The following is an 11,043-nucleotide window of genomic DNA, read 5'->3' on the forward strand; positions in this document are numbered from 1 at the left end:
AATTTTAAGGCTATATTCAAAAACATATGACACAGGTTGAAGCATTGTCATCTGGGTTGGGAAACTGCCATATCTTTCTTTCCTGATGGGACCTTCAAAAATCTTGTCTCAACTTTGCCATTTTCTTTCTTGATGAAGAAAGGATTGTTAGACTAAATTGGCTTAACTGCTTAGTGAAGCTCTTCATATTTCATAATCTATGATTTTGGAAAGAGCGAAGTCATCTGGTCCCTTGTTAGTTGTCTTGGGATGTAAGTCCTAAATCAACTTGGATAAGTAGAGCATCATTAGTTTGAGCCATATCTGAGACTGCCATATCAAAGGCATGATTTTGAAGCCAATAAGCAAGTTGATAATGAAGGGTGGCTACATAAGTGTCTTGTATTTAGGAAGCTCCCATAATTTGAACTTGAACTTTGAGAGCATCACGAAGATGATGATCTTTGAGAGGCATGTTGAAGTTTGGAAAAAGTGTGACAATGATAGTTTTCGCATTGAGTGTTGTTTGAACAGTTCTTATAATTGCATGTTGATACTCCAAAAATTTGGAGTTAAGGAGTGCAATTCTAGAGATTGCAGGGAGTCATTTTCTTCTGTGAAAGGTTAGTGCTAATCTTATAGCACCAAAATGGAGATGAGTGTACTCTTGTTTTTTCCATGGAATAAAAATTCTTAGGGAGAGCAAGGGTAATGAAATTTTCATTGTCATTTGCTAGGATATTGGACTGGTCAAACTTAGAAGTTTGGATATATTCTTTTACAGTAAAGGATTGAGAAGGGCCAATATATTTTTTTTATGGTTTTTTGAGTGAAGACTGGAGTTTATTAAATATAGTGTATTTACAATGGGGAAGTTAGTAATAGGTATCTTACTGTCTTCGGGTACATGAGAGAATTCATACAGGTAGTCTAGTCTATTTGTAGTAGATTTATGAAGGGGAAGTTCAGAGGAGAAATTGGAGGTATCAATATCTGCGGAAGATGAACTGGCCATAGTGCTTTCTTTAGGAAAGAATAGTTGACCCAAAACCTAATAGGACAATAATGTTGACTCTAGGCTCCTATGTCCACAAGGTGATTGCGGTAAACTGGATTAGTTGGATCCTTTGAAAAGCAAACTCCTAAGTGTTCTATTTGATGATCAAATCCAATGTTTTGATGTGATTAGTACAAAGAATCCACATATTGTGGTAACTGTAAATCATAGAGCATACTAATCAGGATAATAATCAAAATATACTAATCAAATGAGGTGAAAATGGTATGGCTCTAATATCAAATATAGAGCGAAAGAGTGACACAAGGGAAGGGACACATAGATTCAAAGGGGTGTAAGAAGATAATTTTGGAAGCGGGTTAAGATAGTAAACAACTAATGAAATATAGAAGATTACTTGAAAGTATTGAACTAAATAGAGAATTAGATATAACAAATTAACTGATATTATTAGATTGAACAAACTTTTTCCATATGGCATAAGGATTTTACATGTCATAGGAAAAATGTTTTGGAGGCTGAGTTTCGCCCCTCTTATACATCCTGAGTGGCTTTTTAGAGGCCACATAATTGAGATAGAAATCAAACGAAATTTGTATATAGGTCTGAGTTATGTATATATATTAAAAATCGAATGGTAAATAAATATTAAAACAAAATACACCAACTTCTGTTGAATTGTGCAAGTCGAACACGTTTCTTAACCATAAATTTGACAGATACCTTTTTTTTTTTTTTTTTTTATAGAAATTTGACAGATACTTCTTCCTTCTTCTTTTTCTTTTTCATTTTTGTTTTTGTTTTTGTTTTTTTGTTTTTATTCTTTAAATGCCAATATTGGACCATTCAAAAAACCCAAAACCGTTTAGAATTAGTGAATTACAAGGTGGATGTCATTTTCAGTGTGAACGAAGGGTGGGTTGCGAATTAGTACGAGAAACCAGACAGAATCATATCCAGTCCCATCGCATCCAATAAAACAAAAAAAAAGGGTGGGTTGCGAATTGCGATTTTCCTTTTCCTCAAAAATTAAAGAAGAAAAGATTCCCAAGACTCGCCGTGTTCTTCTTCTAACCGTTCACTCAATCTTTCAGTCTTTACTTATAATATAATCTATTATTAGGTTTAGGATGTGACCCCACTTAAACATTCAACCTTTAACCTAATCATGCGCAACGATGCCAACTTCAGAATTAACGCTCATTAATTTTAGCTCTAGATTTGTTTCCATATTGTCAAATATTTCATCTTACAAAATAACTTCTCACATGTTTTCTTTTTTTTAAAGATAATTTCAATCCATGACGTTCGCTCTTGATAATGGTTTTTTATCATTAGATTAAGATACCAATCAGTTTTTAGTGTAGACGGAGATTGAACCCCAAATCTCTTATTGAACTATCAGAGATTTTATCGATTGAACTAATTAACCGGAACTCACACAAGTTTGTTGATAAAAAAGAAATGGGTATCATTAATAGGACCTAAAATTTTATTCTATTTTCTTTATTATGGGTCCTATCGCATCTGCTAAAGTCACCTCTGCATATAGTTTTTAAGTTTAGTGTCGGCAAAATTTGCTCAACAGTACATTTTTTGGAAAACATTCGGTGGCTGGCACGTGTTTGAAGTTATTTAGTAAGTTGGACTGTTTTTTGAAAATCGAGTTTGTGAAACTCGAGTTCCAACCCAAAATCAAGTTTCTCAAACTCGATTTACGCCGAACTTGATTTAAAAAAAAAAAAAAAAGAGGTGGAACTCGAGTATAACAATCTCGAATTCCATGCTTTTAAAAAAAAAAAAAACCCAAATGGAACTCGCGTGTAGGAAACACAAGTTATGTTATTTTTTTTTAAATGAAACTCAAGTTTAGTAAACTCGAGTTCCACCTTTTAAAAAAAAAAAAAAATCAAGGTTTGGCGTAAATCAAGTTTGAGAAAGTCGATTTTGGGTTGGAACTCGAGTTTCACAAACACGATTTTCAAAAAACAGTTCAACTTACTAAATAACTTCAAACACATGTTGTGTATCTAATATTTTTCTGAAAAAATGTTGTTGAGCAAATTTTGCCTTTAGTGTCCCCCATTTGTTTGGGGAAGCAACCGAGAGCCTCATTGTGGTATTATCAACAAAAATACCTAAAATTTGAATTATCTATTTCTCAAAACTATTGAATTATTAAATAATAATAATAAAAAGTTTGAGGGAGGGTCATGCCCTCATGTACATTGACAGCCTTGGGAAACTGCTCAAGTCGGACAAATAGCCCAGTGCTTCGGCCAAAATGGCTATATACCCACAATTTGGTAAAATATTTAACAATATATCACTGTTTGTGATTAGCAATCTACCACCTTTTTGGAACTCGAGTTTGTCATGAAACTCGAGTTCTAGAAATTCGAATTCTTTGAAAAAATAGCTTCCAAATTTGTCATGCTATTTTTTATGGAACTCAAGTTTCATAAAAAAAATTTCATGGAACTCGAGTTTGTAAAACTTGAGTTACATGACAAACTGGAGTTTTAAAAAAGTAGTAGATCCTAATTATTTTGCAAACAGTGGTCAATCCATACATATTTTGCCAAACAATAGTACTTGACCAATTCAGCCTCAGTGCTTCATTGTGTAATACATACATTGGCACAAATTAAATATTTTGGGTAAAATAGTTGGGGGATATAAATATATAAGAAGACTACAGAGCATCCACATTGGTGGAGGCAAATTTTTAGTTTTTTTGGCTCCACAAAAAGCCACTTTATCTATTTTAACTAACCATTTCACAACACACCCAACATCAATGGTTCTATTTTTTTAGCTACTTCATTTAAATATTATTTTTATTCTTCCCCTCTCTCTCTTCCTCTCCCTGTTTGTGAACAAACAACACACCCACACCACCGCCGGTCACATCTATCACCACTACAACCACAAATCACAACCCACAACCATCACTAATCAAGGCAAATCCAAAAATCAACACCCAAAAATCACTAAAAACCCAAAAATCAACACCCAAAAATCCACCTCCACAACTCTAATTTAAAAAAAAAAAAAAAAACAACAACAACAATAACCACCACCGACCCATTGATCCCAACAACAACCTAGCTGGCCACCGATCCCAGCAACAACCCACACCACCATTAAGACCACCGGTTCAAACCACCCAACCATACAAACCTAGAGAAACCCGACCCACACTGACCCTCCACCACGAACCCACCCAACTGACCCACACTGGACCACTACCACGAACCCACATTGGCGATCTCAATGAACTTAGGTGACACCACAAAGAGAAGAAAGACTTGGTTCAGTTGAGAGGGAGATAGGGGTGGCGTTGGAGAGAAAAAGAGACGTTGAAGAAAATGAGAGAGAGAGAGAGAGAGAAATATATATATATATATATATATATATATTTTTTTTTTTGGATAATTACACATAACCCATCTGTGGTTTGGGCGAAAATCACTTTGCCTACTCGTGGTTTGAAAAGTATCACTTAACCCACCTGTGGTATATTTCTAACAATCTCCGTAACCCACCTCAAGCCTAGCCATTATAAAAACACTTCTTAACCCCCAAAACACAACATAAAGTGAATCAAAACACCAAAATCTCATTAACTTTTTGAGAGAGAGACTTGTGGTGAGATCAACGTGTTCTTTATGGTTTGGAGTGTCTGGAGGGGGAGAAAACACATGTTTTGCAACATCGAAGCTAGGGGAGAAAACATGTGTTTTTATATCTCTTTTTCGGCCTGTCCCGGCTCGGTGGTTTCATCTCGTCACGGTGGTTTTGGCTCCCGATAAGTGGTTACAAATTTTCTCACCATTAATGGGTTGTGGCTCTCCATTTGGTGGTTTTGTGTCATCATTTGTGGGTTTTGTTGGTTTTTGCATTTGGGTTTGCTTTTTTTTTTTTTTTTTTTTCCAGAAATCATGGTGGCCAGTGGTTATTGGTGGATTTGGTCATGGGTTCATAATAGAGAGAAAATAAAGATAGAGGTTTTGGATTTTAGAGAATTTGGTTATGGGTTTACAATCCCAATCTCACCACAGTCATATCAAGCATTTGGCTTCTCTAAATTCTTCTCCAAATCGTCCTTGTATGTTGGTAAGCTTTTTTTTTTTTTTATTTTTATAAAGGTTTAACACATACCCATTATTCAATTTTCTCTCTATGTTTGGTTTCCAAGAAAATAAAAGGGAAAAAAATATTGGGTATTGTAGTTTGTGCTGTTTGAGCTTTATATTGCTGTGTAAAGGTTGAAACTTTTGATTTGTTTTCGATTGGGAAGGAGAAAGAAATTTTGGGTTTTGTGATTTACGTTGTTGAGGTTCTTGTAAAGATGAGAGACTTACTGAAAGTTGAGCCAAATGGGTGTTTAAAACTAAGATTGAAGAGTTTGATTTCTTTTTATAGTTATATGGTTGCTGAGAAAATTTGAGAGACCTTAGGAATGTGAAAAAAAAAATTATGGGTTTAATGATTTATGTTACCTGAATTTAGAAGCTTGCCTCTATTATGCTAAAGTTAATATAAGAATTTTGTTTTTTGCATAAAATTTATTTTCTACCTCTGTTTGGTTACTAAGAAAACTGGGTATGTTCTTCATGTTCAAGATTTATGTGAATTGAGAGAGAGGCCAATACTACTTTTTGATTTTGTTTCTCTTGCATTTTTGTGCTATTTTTTGTTTTAGGAGGAGAGAGACATAGCAAAAATACCTGTTTATTCCTAATTTTAACAGAGATGGGTTACAAAAAACAAACAAAACATATCACAGGTGGGTTAAGTGATACTTTTCAAACTACGGGTAAGCAAAGTAATTTTCGTTTAAACCACAAGTAGGTTTAGTGTAATTACCCCTATTTTTTTTTAAATTTAAGTTACAATGCATAGCCAAAAGTAGTTGTGCATTATAACTGAAAAGCCAAATTATTTGATTTTAGCTCCATTAATGTAGCCTCAATTTTGTAATTGATGGTATTAAAAATAGTAATATAACTTTTTAACACCACCATTCATGGTTGTCAAAACTCCGATCCGAATCCTACGATCCTACGATTTTACGATCCCACCTGCCTAAAACGATTTGAATTTTTCAAGGATCTTAGCGATCGTTTGAGATTGATAGGATCGTACAATTCTGACAATCCTAAATGACTTTAATTTTTTGTAATCTTCTTGAACTTAATAGAAGGCTCAGTTAGACCCAAATGAAGAATAAAATCTCAATAAACCAAGTTATTCTACTTTAATGTAGAAAGTGTTCAATTGGACTCAAATAAAAAATATCACAACAGAGTGTCACGTCTTAAGATTTTTGGCCACTTTAAATGATGCTTACAAATGGATGTAGTAATGTATGATAATTATATCAATGAATGTATAAGTGCAGATCGCCATCAACAGGGCCTGTCACGCTAGGACTGAGGTCAAACAAGGAAAAGCACACTTTCGGTGATTTGACAGGAGATAATGGGATAAGTGTAGATCGCACTATGAGCAATCCAAGTCTTGACACGTCCACAGCTAAGCAAAGAGCTCAAAAGGGAAAGGTTTCCAGCCGTAGACAGCAAAGTAGCCATAGCAAAAAAAAAATCCTCTGAATGGAGAATTGCAAAATCCAAGTCATTTGGGTCAAGTCCTTCTCTCAATAGAGGCTCAGAAAGGATAGATTTCTCTAGTCTAGGAATGGACTTCAATGGATTTCATGCTGGTTGCTCTATGGAACTAGTACCAAGGCCGAGTGATCCTATCTTAAACTCCGATGTTGAAGGCCGAAAGGAAAGTAAGCAGATTGAAAGTTCGGAGATGTCTTTTGAACCCACTTCGGAGATGGAATGCATGGAAGATATGATGCAAACACATCACCTCCTAGTGACGGGTAGAAAACCTTTGGCAGAAACCTTAAATTGTCCTGTATCAAAGGAAATACATTTGAGTAACTGCGTGGATAAGGATGCTCAGAAGATAGCTAGCGTGGAGCTGAAAGGAATTGATCCTACCCTTCGGTCTAGAATAGCAGTGTATGGAGATGAAGATGATCACCAGAAGAGAGATGGGAAGCCCATTGAGGCGGATTTGCAAATCAAACAGGGAGGTGACATTCTCCAACCTTCCATTTAATTTTCCTGCATAAAACTTTTTTTCCTTTTCCTTTAATAATGAATTTGTTGATATGAAATTGTCGGGGTGCGCTAAGCCCCACCTTTGGTACTAATATTAGTGATTTAGTCCGTGTTCATTCCCCTGCTATTATGATTGGCATTGAGACTAAAGTTAGTGGTGACCAAGCTCAAAGGATTGCTAACACGCTCCCTCTGGATGGGGCAATCATTGCAAACTCGTTTGGTTTTTCTGGTGGTTTGTGGGTTCTTTGGGATACTAATCAGGTGGATGTAATAGAGTTATCCTCAATTGAACAAGAGATTCACGCCATAATTTCATCCACAAGTAAACCTTCCTGGTTGTTGTCAATTGTGTATGGCAGCCCAAGATTTGCTGAAAGACGGTTGTTGTGGGATAATCTTAAAACTGTAGTTGGGCTCCATTCCATATTGTGTGTTATTGCAGGAGATTTTAATGAAGTCTTGATGGGGGAGGATAAGTTTGGAGGTAGACCAGTCAGTTTAGTAAGAGCCCTGCTTTTTCAAGAATGCTTGGACACTTGTAATATGATAGATATTGGTTTCTCTGGCCCTAGATACATCTGGTCCAACCATCGGCCAGTAGCTCATTTGGTCCAAGAGTGTATTGATAGGGTTTTTGTTAACGTCGAGTGGAATGGCCTTCACCCTGAAGCGGTAGTTCTCCACTTAGAAAAAACCCACTTTGACCACTGCCCAGTTAAGTTGTGCCTTGATAATAATAGGAATTTTAATCCTCCTAGGCCTTTCCAGTTCCAACCTATATGGCTTTCCCACCCCTCTTTTCCGGGGGTTGTGAGAGATGCATGGTCAAGTTTTCCTTCTCTGAATCAAGCTCTGTCTTCTTTCTCTGATAAGGTGATTACTTGGAACAAGACAGTTTTTGGAAATCTTTTCCATGGGAAAAGGAGAATATCGGCTAGGCTTAAGGGAATTCAGGAGAATTTATCAATTCGGCCAAACGATTATTTGGTGGAACTGGATAGAAATCTGAGGTTAGAATATGCTGAAGTGGTTAGGTTGGAGGAAGAGTTTTGGGCAATGAAGGCTCGAATCCTCTGGCTGGTAGAGGGGGATCGGAATATTGCCTTTTACCATACCTCAGCCCTTGTTCGCATAAGGAGGAATCAAATTTTATGCATGAAAGACAAAGTAGGGAATTGGTTGAGTGGAGATATAGAGATTGCAGATTACATTAGAAAAGGTTTCATGGAGCTTTTTAAAAGTGATCACTGCTCTGCCTCCTAAGCGGATTGGGATCCTCCGTTCTGGTACTCCTATCTTAATGAGGAAGAAGCTGCCTCCATTGATAATTTTGTGTCTGGTGAGGAGATTTCAGCCGGGTTATAGGGTCTGAAACCTTTTAAGGCCCCTGGCCCAGATGGCCTTCACGCAGGTTTCTTCCAACGGTTTTGGCTTGTTGTGGGGAAATCTGTGAAAAATGAGGTGAAGTCTATTTTCAGCTCTGGAACTATGCTAGAATACTTGAATAAAACTCTCATCACGTTGATTCCCAAGTGTAAGAACCTCGAATCCTTGAACAACTACCGGCCTATCAGCTTGTGTAACACTATCTATAAGCTGGTGACTAAGATAATCGTTGCTCGTATCCGGCCTTTTTTGTCAAATCTTGTCTCTCCTTTTCAGTCAGCCTTTGTGCTAGGGAGGAAGGGTATGGATAATGCGATAATTGTCCAAGAAATCATCCATACGATGGACAAGAAGAAAGGGAAGGGAGGGGTGATGGTAATTAAGCTAGATTTGGAAAAGGCCTATGACCGCCTAGAGTGGAGTTTCATTAGAGACACCTTAAAGCTTTTTAGGTTTCCCAATAACTTGATTTCCCTAATTATGAGATGTATATCTTCATTGGCGATATCTGTTCTATTCAATGGGGGTGCTTTGGAGGCTTTTCACCCCTCGCAAGGAATCCGACAAGGAGATCCTTTGTCGCCTTACCTTTTCATCCTTTGTATGGAGGTGTCGGGGGCTTTAATTGAAGATAAATGTAAGGAGGGGCTTTGGAATCCTATCAAATCTTCGTAGAGTGGTCCGGCTTTTTCGCACTTATTTTTTGTGGATGACCTTATGCTTTTTGCAAAGGTAGACCGGAAAAATTGCATTGCAATCAGGGATATGCTAGATACCTTTTGTTCTTTCTCGGTGTAGAAAATCAGTGAAGAGAAGTCTCGGGTCTATTTTTCTCCTAATGTGGATCAGAATTCTAGAGAAGAGCTTAGCGATGTGTTGGGTTTTAGATCTACCCCTTCCCTTGGGAAGTATTTGGGGTTTCCCATTAAGCACAAGGGTACTCCGCAAGATTTTGGGCTCATTATTGATCGAATTCAAAGTAAATTAGCAGGTTGGAAGGCTAATTTGTTATCTTTTGCGGGGAGAATTGTGCTGACCCAATCAGTGACTTCCACCATTCCCAACTATACAATGCAGTGCGTGGCTCTCCCTCCCAAAATCCTTAAAGGTGTTGACAGGTTAAATAGAAACTTTATATGGGGTTCATCGGATAGTAAGAAGAAACTTCATCTTATTGGATGGAACAAAGTTACGAGGGATAAGGAGGAAGGAGGTTTAGGCATTCCAGCAGCGAAGCCGAAAAATACTGCCCTATTAGCTAAGCTAAATTAGAGGTTTAAAACTGAGAAAGCAGCGTTATGGGTTCGAATTCTGTCCCTTAAGTACCGAGGGCAGAGGAGAAGACCCCCAAACTTACTTAACATTGCCTCTTGCTCAACCACTTGGACTGGCATTAAGATGGGTGAAGATACTTTTAAAAAGAGAGTAAAGTGGGTAGTTGGAAGTGATAGCTGCCTTTCTCTTTGGTTTGATAAATGGATGGACATTAGTACTCTCAGAAGCTGCATTTCTGGTCCACTAAACAGAGATGAAGAGGATATCAAATTAAAGGATGTGGCTGGTTTCTTTGGCTGGAAATGGGAGAGGTTGTATTTTATTCTTCCCAAATAGGTTTTGTTGGACATTAAAGTTACCCCAATGCCTTTTTCAAGTCGAAGAGAGGGCAAGTTGTCGTGGGGTCCTTCCCCTAGTGGAGAATTCCAGCTCAAAGATGCCTATCGTAAAGCAATTACCAATGATCCTAAGCTCATGACTCGGCCTTACAGTGAGGAGTGGGTTTGGAAAATTTCTACAATTCCGGAAATAAAGTGCTTCCTTTGGCAATGCAGTCATTATAGCATCCCAGTTCGTGCGATCCTCACCCAAAGAGGTATGAACATCACTCCTCTGTGTCCTATTTGTAATGCAGCCCCTGAAACAATCATTCATGGCCTTAGAGATTGTCCTAAGGTCCAACTCTTCTGGAATTCCTTTCTCCCCCTTGCTCTGCCGCTTCCTTTTATGGTCCTTACCTTATGGTGTGGTTGAGAACTAATTGTAAGACGATGAGGCAGTGTCATGGCTCTGAGTTAGATTGGGCTATTATTTTCCCCATTACGGTTTGGGTTCTTTGGTTAAACCGGAATAATATAGTTTTTGGTAAGTCCTTCACTCAAAAAGATTTAAAGGCTGAGACCCTAGCAAAAGCTGTTGAGATGGTGTATCTGGGGATTGCCGAGAAGCACATGAAAGCTAGAACAAATATCCAGGTCAAGTGGCTAAACCCTCCAACCAATTGGTTGAAGTTAAAATCGGATGGTTCTTCCATGGGAAACCCCGGTCTGGCTGGGGGAGGCGGGCTAATCCGTAATGATTGTGGGGAGTGGGTGAAAGGCTATGCAAGAGCTATTGGCTGTGCTTCCAGTGTTGCATCGGAGTTATGGGCGTTAAGAGATAGTATCCGGCTTTGTATCTCCCTTAAAATCCCAGCACTTGTGGTTGAGCTCGATGCGAAGTTGGTCATTGATCTTTTGGAGA

Source organism: Castanea sativa, chromosome 1, assembly GCF_040712315.1.
Source record: "Castanea sativa cultivar Marrone di Chiusa Pesio chromosome 1, ASM4071231v1".
Lineage (NCBI taxonomy): Eukaryota > Viridiplantae > Streptophyta > Magnoliopsida > Fagales > Fagaceae > Castanea > Castanea sativa.